This window comes from Jaculus jaculus, chromosome 6 (genome assembly GCF_020740685.1).
Source record: "Jaculus jaculus isolate mJacJac1 chromosome 6, mJacJac1.mat.Y.cur, whole genome shotgun sequence".
Classification (NCBI taxonomy): domain Eukaryota; kingdom Metazoa; phylum Chordata; class Mammalia; order Rodentia; family Dipodidae; genus Jaculus; species Jaculus jaculus.
This window is the reverse complement of record NC_059107.1, coordinates 53,533,004-53,548,608: the sequence shown is the minus strand read 5'-3', so window position 1 is coordinate 53,548,608 and position 15,605 is coordinate 53,533,004. Positions and strand designations below refer to the sequence as shown.

General features: G+C 43.2%; 1 non-coding gene across 1 annotated transcript; it reads right to left on the bottom strand.

The window, feature by feature from the left end:
* Window positions 1-11,311: 11,311 nt before the first annotated feature.
* LOC123461740 lies at window positions 11,312-11,502 on the bottom strand. Its single transcript, XR_006637822.1, has one exon. It is a non-coding gene; the product is annotated as a U2 spliceosomal RNA (small nuclear RNA).
* Between the last annotated feature and the right edge of the window lie 4,103 nt (window positions 11,503-15,605).

Below are 15,605 nucleotides of genomic sequence, written 5' to 3'. Positions count from 1 at the left end.
AACTAGTAACATAAATGCAAATATGAAAATTTTTCTCTAGAATTTAATTTCAGAATATTTCTATGTGTTTGCTTTAAAACAGAACTATTCTGAAATTAAAGGGAATAATACTAGTAAATGAGCACAAAACTGTAGGAAGAGGGTCAAGTAAGGAAGGTAACAGAGAATAGAAGGAATGCCAGGCCTGATCACAGCATAATACATGAGTTAATCTACATCTCACAGTTGAAACCATTAATCAGAATAATTAACATGTATCCATTGTATAAATAAAACAAGACAGTGAAAATGCTTAATGTTATGGGAGGTCTGATAGACAAAGAAGGCAAAGGGCAAGGATAATATATGAGCAGATATGCATGAGCTCTATGATAGAAACAGGAAAATCAATAAATCCAACACACTGTAAGAGATGGTATTTATTTTTTTTGTGTGAGTGTGTGTGTCTCAAAATCAAGTACACTCACTCTAGCCCAAGCTTACCTGGAATTTACTATATAGTCTTAGGCTGGCCTCAAACTCACAGAGATCCTCCTACCACTGTCTCCCAAGTGGTGGAATTGAAAGTGTGTACTACCACAAACAGCTTAGAATAGTAGTTCTAAAAATATTTATTGACTTAGAAGCCAGGCATGGTGGTACATATCTTTAATCCCAGCATTTGGAAGGCAGAGGTGCCCCAGCCAGCAGGGAGTCGAACAAGGAAACGAGGGGGAAATTAACCTGAATGAAAAAAAGCAAATAGACACAAGAAGGAGACCATGCTAGATGCTTGTCAAGGCCTCAAGAGGTTATTCTTACATGTATGTTTATACAGGGTTGTAGGGGGAAGGGGACATGGCCAGGGCAAGGAGTTGTCAGGAAACCTAGAGGGGATGTAATTAGGTGTTCATCTAATCTTGCCTCACTGGCTTAACATCCTGACTGCACCAGGCTTCACATCCTGACCATAAACTGGCCTTTTGCAAAAGATAAGATTCTGTAAGCAGTCTGCTGACTGGTTCCAGAAGTACCTAACAGAAAGCTGGATGGACCAGCTTTCTGAGTAATGAGTCAGCTTATGAGAAGGCCCAGGCAAAATGGAGAGGCTTTTGCTCTATGGCTCCCTACATCTCCTCCCTTCTTTTATACAAAAAAGGGGGAGGCCCACTATTCAGCGGTGGGCTACAATGCTTTGTTTCTTCATCAGCTACTGACAGCATGCGGGAGTATTCAGCCAAGCCTTCAATCCCCTGGTGGTTGAATATTAGGTGATGAAGTAGAAACTTAACTTGCTATATGGTGGTTTCTGTTAACATTGCCAAGGTGTGATTCATAGCTCCCAACATCTCTGCCCTTCTTTTGTACAAAAAGAGGGGGAGGCCCTGTTTGCAGTGGTGGGCATTAACCAACGGGGGAGTAGGGATCCGACTCCTCCCATGGAATGTCTTTTTCCCACAATCTTTGGCCCTTGGTACCATTTGGGGAGGGGAGGCAGGGCCTATGTGGCCAGAGAGTGAGGCACAGCCTTAGTGCCTCACTTAGTTATGGTACCACCCCCCATGTAAGCCAGGTATAGCTCACAGGGAATCCAGAAGCAGTCAGATAAAGACCTTCCCCTGCAGTGGTTTGCCTTGCACCCACGTTGGTGCCCATATCATACTCACTTCATTGTGAGCTGACATGTGTAGGTCTGGATCCTCATGCAGCTCCTGTAGGAGGGGTAGCTATTTGGCCATGACAGGTAGGCCGCAGTGATAGCAGAGGTGTAGAGGACAGCAGTATAGTAAATAATACAGAATGTAAGATAAAGGGAGAGTGACAGCTACAGGAAGTAGGTCTTCAGTGGCAACGCCTCGATCTGCCAGCTCCAATCTGTGATAATGGACCTATAAAGGCTGTACCTTAATGGCTTTAATCTGTTGACATATAAAAGACATGATTTGGGCTGGAGAGATGGCTTAGCGGTTAAGCGCTTGCCTGTGAAGCCTAAGAACCCTGGTTCGAGGCTCGTTCCCCAGGTCCCACATTAGCCAGATGCACAAGGGGGCGCATGCGTCTGGAGTTCGTTTGCAGAGGCTGGAAGCCCTGGCGTGCCCATTCTCTCTCTCCCTCTATCTGTCCTTCTCTCTGTGTCTGTCGCTCTCAAATAAATAATTTTAAAAAATAAAATAAAAGACATGATTTTAATTATAATAATGGGTCCAATTATGAGTGAGAGGATTAAGATAAGTAGAGGTCCTTCCAGCTTTGTCCTTTTAGGGAAAAAAAGGGAGATTCTCTCAGGGAAGTGTTTCTTCCCTGGATATGTGAGATGTCACTGGAGGATCATCAGCTAGTTTTACAAGTCTCTCTGGCAGCCATCTCGCAGCATTTTCTTTGGTGTCAAACAAGCATACTGATCCTTGGCCCCAAATGAGTACTGGGTCTTGGCCATTCCATTTTAAAGTTAAAGGATCTTTCCACATGGCTTTGGCAAAGGTATTTTTTGCATTTGTGTGCCAAAAAGCTATCAGCTGCTGAATTTCCCTGAGTATCAAGGGTTAAAAAGTTTAGGACAAACAAGGCATGATGAAGGATATTTCTTGGAGAGCCTTTTATGGGATATGAATCCCCCATTTTTAACTTTTGGAGGGTAAATGGACCCAGAAGAGGGGTCCCTCCTGCCAGAACACCCCAGTGGGTGTAAAGTCAGTGGCACAAATGACCAGGAGAAGAGGCTTTTTATAAGAGATAAAAGGGACTTTTGGCTCAGAATTGTAGCCTCCACTATCTTCAGGGCCTCTAAAATTTACCACAGGTAAACTAAATGTAAAATGCTGACGAGGAGTGTGAGGGAATTGTACAAAAGCAATCCTTTAGGTCAATAATGATTTTATAATGTCCTGCAGGAATTGCTACTGGAGTGGGGAGGCCTGGTTGCAGGGCCCCCATAGGTACCATGGCCTTATTAATTTCTCTAAGGTCCTGGAAAAATCTCCATTTTCCAGACTTTTTCATTATAACAAAGATAGAAGTATTTCAAAGGGAGGTGGTAGGTTTAAGATGGCCTGCAACAAGTTGTTCCTGCACTAACATCGTGGCTGTAGCTAATTTCAGAAGTTAAGGGCCATTTATACATTTAAAGTATTTTTTTTTAATCTTTGGTTACAGATTTCTCTGAGTGTTTAAGACCATGCAGATAACCAAAAGTTAATTAAGGATTAATTTTAGAGGTCATTAATGGCTCTCCAAAGAGACTTTAGGGACATGTGAGTAGCCACATAGTTTACTGGTATCTTGCCTGTTAGGATGAGTCAGGGCCATGCTGGCCAAGTAATTTTCCCTTCTTTGGAAAGTCTGGAGGGCCGATTGTTCCTCAATTGTGACTCTCATGTTTTAGAATGCACACAGTTTTGTTTGGACCTCCATATCCTCCCTGCTCAGGAAGACAGGTGACTTACCAGGGGGCCAGTGAAGAAGTGTCCCATCATCTCCAGTGGCCTCATGACATGAGAGTACAGGCCAAAATATTGACACTTTTTACTCTAATGATTCCAGTTGGCTTTGGCTTATACATAGGTGATTAACACAATTAGAAAGGAAGTTACATCAGCTTAGATGTATGTACATACAGAGCATATTTGATTACTGAAATAGACTTAAAGAATGGCACAAGGACTTCTAAAATCATTGGGTCCTACTTTAAAATTTTTATTGTACTGTGGCAGCATAACCATATGTGATAGTTAAGGTGTTGTCAACTTGATCTGTTTAGTAATCCACAGGCTGCTTCTAGGAAGGATCAACTAAAGGAGGAGGTCTTTCTCCCAGGGTGAGCCCTTCCCCCAGAGTGGGCGGTCCCGCTCAGAGAGGGACTTGATATAAGGAAGCTCTGGGTAGAAGAGTTCCCTTTTTTTTTCCTTCCTTCCTTCCACTTGGCTGCCGGAGCTGCTCCCTACCTTCTAGCGTGGATTGAAGACCAGTACGGACTAAAGACCAACATCAACTGAAGACCCACGTGGATTGAAACCCAGTGGCTCCTCAGGAAGCCTCCAGGCTTTCCGGCTCCTCAGGAGGCCTCCAGGCTTTCCGGCACCATCTGCAGTGCCGGGTCGGGACTGCTGAGGCATCTGGCCACGTGGACTGAGCAGCTACCAGGTTCAGTGATTCTCAGGCCTGCAACTGCTATTGGACTACTGTAAGCTAATCCAATAAATTCCCTTTATAAAATAATTCATTCTAGTAATTCTGTTCCTCTAGAGAACCCTGACTAATACAGATTTTGGTACCAGGAGTGGTTCTAGAGAAACAGAATTGTAAGGATGGATTTCTCTAATGGTCTTAGTGCTATCTGGGGTTGGTTCTCCAATTTCAGTGCTACCAAAGGCCCTACTGGTGATAAGGAGAGTGCCTGTACTGGAAATAAAGAGGGCACTAATAATCCATGGTGTGAACTTTTTAAAGAACTCCATGAGATAGATGTATTTGGTGACCCTGACTCATGTCTTGTGAGGAGCAAGGAATTTAGTGACTGTATTTAAAACATTTGAATATTTGTGGAAAAGTAAGACCAATGATGAGGCTGGTTGGTTGCTTTTAGCATCTCTAGACAAAGTACTGAGGGAACATCAGAAGCTCAAAAAGGAAAATTCCAAGCTTAAGACCCACATACATGATCTCAAGGTTTCTAAAGGTGCCCTGGAGGAGAGTCTCCTCTCTAGCCAGAACAGGGCTCAAATTGCAGAAAACCAAACCCAAGCTCTCATTGTGAGATTAGCTAACTTGCAACATAAACTTAAATCCCAGCCTCACCAACTATCAGAAGTTAAAGTGAGGGCACTGATTGGAAAAGAGTGGGATCCTGTGACTTGGGATGGTGATGTGTGGGAAGACCCTGAAGAACCTGGGGACATTGAAGTGTTAGATTCTGAAGATGTTTTGGATGAAAATATGACCTGCCCTCCCTTAGCACCAGTTGTATCCCCACCCCCACATCCTGAAGGATTATCCTCCCCACCCTTGCCTGGGGGAATTCATCCCTCTTTGTCTGAGGAATCAGCAGAAAATGCTGGTGATTCTCAGTTCCCACCCATCTTTGCCTCTAGGCCTATAACCAGACGAAAGGCTAGGCAGGCTCCTAAAGGTGAGATAGAAAGTGTGACACAGGAGGAGGTGAGGTACACTCCTAAAGAACTTCAGGAGTTTTCTAACTTGTACAGGCAGAAGCATGGGGAATATGTGTGGGAATGGATTTTAAGGGTGTGGGATGATGGAGGAAGGAACATAAGATTAGATCAGGCTGAATTTACTGAAATGGGCCCATTGAGCAGAGATTTTAGATTTAATAATGCAGCTCGTGCAGTTGGAAGGGGTGCCAAGAGTTTATTTGATTGGTTGACTGAAGTATGGCTCCAAAGATGGCCTACTGTGAATGAGCTTGAGCTGCCTGATATCCCTTGGCTTAATGTCGATGAAGGGATTAAAAAGCTCAGAGAACTTGGAATGCTGGAGTGGATTTGCCATGTAAACTCATCTTTGCCCCCACAATGGGAGCGACCAGAAGATGTGCCCTTCACTAAGACCATAAGAAACAGATTTGTGAGGGGAGCACCAGCATACTTAAAGTCCTCTATCATTGCTCTTTTATGTAAAGAAGACCTCACAGTGGGAGCTGCAGTTGCTGCATTAGGTGATTTAGATGCAATGGGCATAACTGGATCTCGGGGTAACAAGGGCCAAGTGGCAGCGCTGAATCGCCAAAGGTGGGGTGAACGTGTTTTTCATAATAGACAGCATAGGCAAAATTATGCACATAAAGGTATGACTCGTATGGATCTTTGGCGTTGGCTGATTAATCATGGTGTTCCCAGAAGTCAAATAGATAAGAAGCCTACTGAGTTTCTTCTTGATCTGTATAAGCAGAAAAGTTCCACAGCAAGGGGACATAAAGCCACTTTGAATTATAGCAACAGAGAATCAAGGCCTCTTAATCAGTTTCCAGACTTGAGCCAGTTTACAGATCCTGAGCCCCTTGATTGAAGGGTTGGCCGGGTTCCCTCAGGGAAGGACCCCCCTACAATTGCCAAAAGTTTCAATATTAAACTTACACCTATCCTTCCTCAGAGGGACCTGAGGCCTTTTGCTAGGGTAACTGTACACTGGGGGAAAGGAAATAATCAGACCTTTCAGGGCTTACTGGACGCTGGCTCTGAATTGACATTGATTCCAGGAGACCCCAAAAAGCACCATGGCCCTTCAGTTAAGGTAGGTGCTTACGGAGGTCAGGTGATCAATGGAGTTTTGGCGAATGTTAGACTGACAGTGGGTCCACTGGGTCCCCGAACGCATCCTGTGGTTATTTCCCCTGTCCCAGAATGCATAATTGGGATAGATATACTTAGCAGTTGGCAGAACCCCCACATTGGTTCCCTGACTTGTGGAGTAAGGGCTATTATGGTTGGAAAGGCCAAATGGAAGCCATTGAGGCTCCCACCACCAGGGAAAATAGTGAATCAAAAACAATATCGCATCCCTGGAGGGATTTCGGAAATTAGTGCCACTATAAAGGACTTGAAGGATGCAGGGGTGGTGGTTCCCACCACATCTCCCTTTAACTCTCCTATTTGGCCTGTTCAGAAGACAGATGGATCCTGGAGAATGACAGTGGATTATCGGAAACTTAATCAGGTGGTGACTCCAATTGCAGCTGCTGTACCAGATGTGGTTTCTTTACTTGAGCAGATTAACACATCTCCTGGTACCTGGTATGCAGCTATTGATCTTGAAAATGCTTTCTTCTCCATACCTGTCCATAAGGACCACCAGAAGCAATTTGCCTTCAGCTGGCAAGGTCAGCAGTACACCTTTACTGTTTTACCTCAAGGTTATATTAACTCTCCAGCCCTGTGTCATAGCTTAGTTCGCAGGGACCTTGATCGCCTGTCCCTTCCACAGGGTGTCACATTGGTCCATTATATTGATGACATAATGCTAATTGGATCAAATGAGCAGGAGGTGGCAACCACTCTGGAGTTGCTGGTACAGCATATGCGCATCAGGGGATGGGAAATAAATCCATCCAAAATTCAAGGACCTTCCACCTCAGTGAAATTTCTAGGAGTTCAGTGGTGTGGGGCATGCAGGGATATTCCTTCTAAGGTGAAGGACAAGTTGTTGCATTTGGCCCCTCCTACCACTAAGAAAGAAGCACAACGTCTAGTGGGCCTATTTGGATTTTGGAGACAGCACATTCCTCACTTGGGTGTCTTACTCCGTCCCATATACCAAGTGACTCGGAAAGCTTCTAGTTTTCATTGGGGCCCAGAACAAGAGAAGGCTCTCCAACAGGTGCAGGCTGCTGTGCAGGCTGCTCTACCCCTTGGGCCATATGATCCAGCAGATCCGATGGTACTTGAGGTTTCAGTGGCAGACAGGGACGCTGTTTGGAGCCTTTGGCAGGCCCCCATAGGTGAATCACAGCGGAGGCCCTTGGGATTTTGGAGCAAGGCCCTGCCATCATCTGCAGACAATTATTCTCCCTTTGAGAGACAGCTCTTGGCCTGCTATTGGGCCTTAGTGGAAACTGAACGTTTGACAATGGGCCATCAAGTTACTATGCGACCCGAGCTGCCCATTATGAGCTGGGTGTTGTCTGACCCACCAGGCCATAAAGTTGGACGTGCACAGCAGCAGTCCATCATCAAGTGGAAGTGGTATATACGTGATCGGGCTCGAGCAGGCCCTGAAGGTACAAGTAAGTTACATGAGGAAGTTGCCCAAATGCCTATGGTTGCTACTCCTGTTGCAATGCCTTCTGTCCCCAAGCATGCACCTATGGCATCATGGGGCGTGCCCTATGATCAACTGACTGAGGAGGAGAGATCTAGGGCATGGTTTACAGATGGTTCAGCACGTTATGTCGGCACTGCCCAGAAGTGGACAGCTGCAGCATTACAGCCCCTTTCTGGGACAACTCTGAAGGACTGTGGTGAAGGGAAGTCTTCACAATGGGCAGAACTTCGGGCAGTGCATATGGTTGTGCATTTTGCTTGGAAGAAAAAATGGCCAGATGTGCGGTTATACACTGACTCATGGGCTGTGGCCAATGGTTTGGCTGGATGGTCTGGGACTTGGAAGGAGCACAGTTGGAAAATTGGTGAAAAGGATATTTGGGGAAGGTGTATGTGGATAGACCTCTCTGAATGGGCAAAGGATATAAGGATACTTGTGTCCCATGTCAGTGCTCATCAGAAGGTGACCTCACTGGAGGATGACTTTAATAATCAAGTAGACAAGCTGACCCGTTCTGTGGATAGTGGTCAACCTCCTTCCTCAGCCACCCCTGTCATTGCCCAGTGGGCCCATGAACAAAGTGGCCATGGTGGCAGAGATGCAGGCTATGCATGAGCCCAACAACATGGACTTCCACTAACTAAGGCTGACCTGGCTACGGCTACTGCTGAGTGCCAAATTTGCCAACAGCAGAGGCCGACTCTGAGCCCCCGATATGGTAGTATTCCTCGGGGTGACCAGCCAGCAACCTGGTGGCAGGTTGACTACATTGGACCTCTTCCATCATGGAAAGGGCAGAGTTTTGTCCTTACTGGAATAGACACTTATTCTGGGTATGCATTTGCCTTTCCTGCACGTAGTGCTTCTGCCAAAACTACCATCTGTGGGCTTACAGAATGCCTTATCCACCGTCATGGCATTCCACACAGCATTGCTTCTGACCAAGGAACTCACTTCACCGCCAAGGAAGTACGGCAGTGGGCTCATGATCATGGAATTCACTGGTCTTACCATGTGCCCCACCATCCTGAAGCAGCTGGCTTGATAGAACGGTGGAATGGCCTTTTGAAGAAACAGCTACAGCGCCAACTGGGTGGCAACAGCTTGGAGGGCTGGGGGAGTGTCCTCCAGCAGGCTGTATATGCTCTGAATCAGCGTCCTATATATGGTACTGTTTCTCCTATAGCCCGGATTCACGGGTCCAGGAATCAAGGGGTGGAAATGGGAATGGTCCCACTTGCCATCACCCCAAGTGACCCATTAGCTAGATTTTTGCTTCCTGTTCCCGCAACCTTACGCTCTGCTGGACTACAAGTCTTGGTCCCAGAGGGGGGAGTGCTTTTGCCAGGAGACACAAAGAACATTCTATTGAACTGGAAGCTAAGACTTCCCCCTGGTCACTTTGGGCTCCTAATGCCCTTGAGTGAACAGGCAGAGAAAGGAGTTACAGTGATTGCAGGGGTGATTGATCCAGATTACCAGGGGGAAATTGGGCTGCTCCTCCACAATGGCGGTAAGGAAGAGTATGCCTGGAGTGCAGGAGATCCTTTAGGGCGTCTGTTAGTGTTACCATGTCCTGTTGTCAAAGTCAATGGACGACTGCAACAACCCAATAGAAGTAGTGTGATAAATGGCCCAGATCCTTCAGGAATGAAGGTATGGGTTACCCCTCCAGGTAAAGAACCAAGACCTGCTGAGGTGCTTGCTGAAGGTGGAGGGAATACAGAATGGGTAGTAGAAGAAGGCAGTTACAAATATCAGCTAAGGCCACGTGATCAGTTACAGAAACGAGGACTGTGATTGCAATGTTTCTGTCCTGCCTTGATAACAGAGTGTTATATCTACACCAATATTAAGATTGTATCATTAGCTAAACTGTTGAATTTATATTAGAACCATTGTATTAGAGACTAAGCTTGTGTTGGGGGGAAGATTTTGTGGTTCCGGTTGTACGTGGGATAGTTATGCGATGTTAGGCGGAATTATGAGCTTGTTACTGTTTTCATTTGGAAATTAAGTATGATGTAAGGAGACATGATTTGATGCCAAGTTGACAAGGGGTGGACTTGTGATAGTTAAGGTGTTGTCAACTTGATCTGTTTAGTAATCCACAGGCTGCTTCTAGGAAGGATCAACTAAAGGAGGAGGTCTTTCTCCCAGGGTGAGCCCTTCCCCCAGAGTGGGTGGTCCCGCTCAGAGAGGGACTTGATATAAGGAAGCTCTGGGTAGAAGAGTTCCCTTTATTTTTTTCCTTCCTTCCTTCCACTTGGCTGCCGGAGCTGCTCCCTACCTTCTAGCGTGGATTGAAGACCAGTATGGACTAAAGACCAACATCAACTGAAGACCCACGTGGATTGAAACCCAGTGGCTCCTCAGGAAGCCTCCAGGCTTTCCAGCTCCTCAGGAGGCCTCCAGGCTTTCCGGCACCATCTGCAGTGCCGGGTCGGGACTGCTGAGGCATCTGGCCACGTGGACTGAGCAGCTACCAGGTTCAGTGATTCTCAGGCCTGCAACTGCTATTGGACTACTGTAAGCTAATCCAATAAATTCCCTTTATAAAATAATTCATTCTAGTAATTCTGTTCCTCTAGAGAACCCTGACTAATACACCATATATCTGAGGCATAGGAAGTAGGCACATCTCACATTTTAAATATCTAACATTTATAAATATAGGCAGAACCTGTTACCAGTCTTGAAAACAGTACCAATTGATTTATAAACTTAACGAATTTAACCTAAAAATTATCAGAAAAGAACAAGTAAGACAGTATAAGGTCTTAGCACCTATGTGAAAACATCTTTGATTAGTTCAGATACCTGTGTGGGTACAAATTACCCAGAGAACATTGGAAACAGAACCATGGAGCTTGAATTTAAATATATATATCCGTTTTTTTTTTTTTTTTTCAGATGAGGACCATTGTTTGAGCATGAGGCTGTGCCCTAAAGTAGGGAACATGTCTTAAAAGTTAATTTTGTTACAAACACTGAACTTAAGATATAAAAATTTGGACAGTTACTTTACATACAATAGAGTAGAAATTGGTCTTTTCTGAGCCAAAATACTTAACTAAATATTACTATAATCGTTGATAAAATTTTTGAAAGAAAAAAAACATTATTTGACAACCAATGATTTTGGCTTAAACTTGATAGATATTGATTTTATGTACCATAGAAAGTTTTATAAACATAAAACAATTTTATGTTTTACCTATGACTTAAATTTGATACAACTTAAGCAAGTTATCCCAACATATTTTACCCTGAAAATTAGTTTTTTTTTTTCTTTAAAGTTTGTAAACAGTTTAAAAACCTTTAACTTTAGGCACGGTGTTTAGGTTTGGCCTGAAAATTTCTTTCTTTCTTTTTTTTTTTTTTTTTTTTTTACATCCGCACACCTTTATTTATATACTTTAACATTCTGATCTAAGTACCACTCAAAAGGCATTTTTAACAAGTAATCATTGAAAAATTCCTTCCCAGGTCCTTCAAACATTAATTTCACCCCATCATTAATTAATTATCTTTTCTTTTTTCTTTTTTTATTCCCCCGAGGGGGTGCACCATTCCTGGAAGTATTGCAATACCAGGTCGACGCATGGAGTGGACTGAGCAAGCTTCTATACCAACTCCAAGCTCCAAAAATCCATTTAATATATTGTTCTCAGATAGAGGACATATCAAATATTAAACTGATAAGAACAGATACTACACTTGATCTTAGTCAAAAGGCCGAGAAGTGATTATTTTTCTTATAAGGCTATTAAAAATTACACCAAATTGGGCTGGAGAGATGGCTTAGTGGTTAAGTGCTTGCCTGTGAAGCCTAAGGACCCCGGTTTGAGGCTCGGTTCCCCAGGTCCCACGTTAGCCAGATGCAGAAGGGGGAGCACACGTCTGGAGTTCATTTGCAGAGGCTGGAAGCCCTGGCGCACCCATTCTCTCTCTCTCCCTCTATCTGTCTTTCTCTCTGTGTCTGTCGCTCTCAAATAAATAAATAAATAAATAAATAAATAAATAAATAAATAAATAAAAAAGATGACTATGGGTGCTCGATTCTTTTAAAAAAAAATTACACCAAATTGATTAATCCTATTACTAAAAAGAAAGCAGTCTTAATACAATTTTATATCATTAATACCAATAACACACTTGGGAATGATTTTATTAGGAGTAGCTAAGGCAAACTGTGTTGTTATCTTGAGGCAGGCTGGCTCAGAAGTCAGATCAGTTGCCTCCTCCTTTTAAGTAAAAATACATTACAATGTTTTTTTAAAATATCTGACAAATTATAAGTTCCCTCTTTAGAGGAAGTTTTGTTGTTTTTAATAATCCTCTATGTAAGATGAACTTGATCTAGAACAAATATCTGGCAAATTCACTCCTATAAAAGACATTTAACTTTTCCTTTTTAATTTCTTTGCTTAGGTCTTTGATTTGCTTGAAATGGTTCTCTAGAAGAGAAAGGAATGTCACCTGTGTCCATCTCATCTCTTTAGTTACAAACAGTCACAAACACGACACGACTAGCAAGCACAATGAGCACACATAAACACATATAAAAAGAACATATCCTCCTGATAAAATTGAAAAGAACTTGAAGCAATCTCAATTCCTTGTGTTTTTAAAATATCTTTTACTATGGCAATTAGCTCCATTTTACTCTCTGTTAAATCTTTTTTTTTTTTTTCTTTCTTTAACCCATGTTCCTTGTGCCTTGAGAGAAGTTTTAAGCCTTTCAACAATTTATGTTTACTTAGGGTCTGTCCCATGATAGAAAAGGAATGAAGAGAAACGGCAAGATCAGAGGGCAACATACCTGGTCGGAGAACCTGCGGAGGGGGGGGGTCCCCTAATGGGCCTGATGTGAGGCTGACTGCAATTTTAAGAACTGGCAGCTGCTCTAAGAGCATTTACTGGCTGTTGTGTACCCAGTTTTGTTGATAGGAAGAGAGGCTAGATAGGAGGTCTTTGCCAATGCCTGAACGGGCTGTCAGGATTCCCACAGGGAGCTAGGCGCCTTCAGCCAATGCCAGAGGGTAGCCCTGGCTAAGAGGATTCAGTTGCCCTGTCGCTATGTTGCAATTCCAAGCGATGGCACCAACCAAAAGTAAAAGGAGGAAAAGATGTGCAAAAAGGAAGTCCCGTAGTTCTTGTGCCTTGGAAAAAAAAAAAAAAAAAGACTCAATAGCCTTTACTTTAATTGCCTAAAATCCATGGCTTACCTCAAATGGATCAGTTTCATAGGTGATCTTTTCTGCATCGATCGTGGTGCAGGTCTGTTTTACAGGGGAATTGCCTGTAGTGACCTCTATGCAGACCTTCACTCACCCCTCCAGTGGGGTGGTGGTCTAATGGCTGGGATGGCCGTCCACTTGAGAGACATTCAGGTCTTTCTTGTACCTCATGCCCCATGTTCGTTGGGCACCACTTGCCCTGGCCAGTGGAGAGTCAAACAAGGAAACGAGGGGAAAATTAACCTGAATGAAAAAAGGCAAACAGACACAAGAAGGAGACCATGCTAGATGTTTGTGAAGGCCTCTAGAGTTTATTCTTACATGTAGGTTTATACAGGGTTGTAGGGGGAAGGGGATGTGGTCAGGGCAAGGAATTGTAAGGGGAAGGGGACATGACCAGGGCAAGTAGTTGTCAGGAACCCTATAGGGGATTAATTAGGTGTTCATCTACTCTTGCCTCACTGGCTTAACATCCTGACTGCACCAGGCTTCACATCCTGACCATAAACTGGCCTTTTGCAAAAGATAAGATTCTGTAAGCAGTCTTCTGACTGGTTCCAGAAGTACCTAACAGAATGGATGGACCAGCTTTCTGGGTAATGAGTCAGCTTATGAGCAGGCCCCGGCAAAATGGAGAGGCTTTTGCTCTATGGCTCCCGACACAGAGGTAGGAGGATTGCCATGAGTTAGAGGCTGCCCAGAGAATACAGAATGAATTCCACATCAGTATGGACTAGAGTGAGACCCTACCTAAAAAATGAGAACAGAAAAAAAAACATTGATTTACATTGATTGTTCTTAATAAAAGTTGTTCACCAAATATCATATGTGAATAACCTAAGTTTCTCCCTTAGCACATTTTTCAAAAATAGTAAGTTATGAAACAATGTTAAAATTGTTTTCTTTTCTAACAGTATAACCACTCTAAGTGTGAAGACTTGCCACTTACTCATAAACTATTAAAACATATTTACTCAGGGTTAATATTTACTTCAAGTAGTTACTGAATCAATAAGTTCAAGGACTTCTAAAGTGATAGGTGGTTTGCTAACTGCATTAGTATACATTTGGGGGGGGGTGGTGCTGAAGCTGCTGGTATTGACATGATTAATGTGGAACAACTAGATGTTTAATCAATCTTTCCTTGACATTAAATGACAAAGTTCAACACAGTGAACAATGCATAATTTAATATAAAAATTAGAATATTATAGCCATTATGAAAAGATCTTGAAAAACATTTGAGAATGTGACCAACATCTGTGGATCTTACTCTGAGCTATCAACTATACAGCTTAGGTTTGTTATAATTCTGAGCAGTGTATTATAATGCATATATGCTGTAGGAATAAGATTTTCTTGGTCAATTATACCACGTGTGTGTGTGTGTGTGTGTGTGTGTGTGTGTGTGTGTGTGTGTGTGTGTGTATATATATATATATAAAATCACTTAAGGGAATATTTTTATATTCACGATGCTAACTAACAACATACTTTGAGTCATGAGGCTATATAAACTCACCTAGAACAGGATTTCTGGGACTGGCAGAATGTCAAACTTCACCTACACCTAGAAAATTTGCTGGCATGATTGTGGGAAAGAGACAACATATGTTGTGATTCTTAGTCAAAAGAACATAATTGTAGGGGGAACGATCAAAATACATTATGTACATGTATAAAATTGTTAATAAAAGGTTAAAAAGATGGATCTGAGAGAAGGGCTTTGGAATACAAAATATAATGTATAAACAATTGAGCACTGTGGATAGTACAAATTGTGAATTTAAGGAGATTTTTCACAAAGAAGAGAAGTCTCTTCCTGGCAATGACTCCATCCCTCTCTCTATCTCCCCAGGTGGAGACCCAGAATGGACTGACTGCTCCAACCACACCTGCCCCAAAGTCTCCCAGGCCTATGCTCCCATTGTTGTACCCTGTTTAAGACACCCAAATTCTACTTTCATGCAGATATGAGAGTTGAAAGGCAGGCTTGAAGGTAATGGTGGTAAGGACATGTGTGTAATAGTGGTGCTTCTGGTTTCCATAGGATTCATGAAAAACACCTAACCTTTCATGTAAATCCTCTGCCACATGCTTCTTCTCTGCCAGTCTTCAGTATATTCTCATTCTGTTCTTCCTCACAAAGTTGTCCTGGCACAGGTGGGCCTCGAGATACCTTGTATCTCTGCACAGGGAAGCTGAGTAGAACCAGTATGAAGAGCTCATTCAACTGGAATGAGCTCCATGATCCCAAACTGATGTAATTCCATCTCCTCCTCTTTGTTATAATATCTCCAGTGGCTTTAAAACATTTCCAAGCATATTACTTATGTCTTTACAGAAGAACCCCAAAAGGACATGGAACTCAGATGATAGGTGACATTAGAGCTGGAGAAAGTACTGAAGTCATCAGAAGAGCTGAGTTCTAAGCTTGTCATTTTGCCGCGGACTGACTCTCGGGGAGATCAGGACCGAGGGAGAACAAGGGCGAAGGCTCAGGGAGAACTCGGGATTCGGCGAGGAAATGACAGACAGACACACTCAAGTTGAATATGCTGCTGCAATTTACTGAAGGTTTCATGAAGATTTTATACAGATTGAACAGAG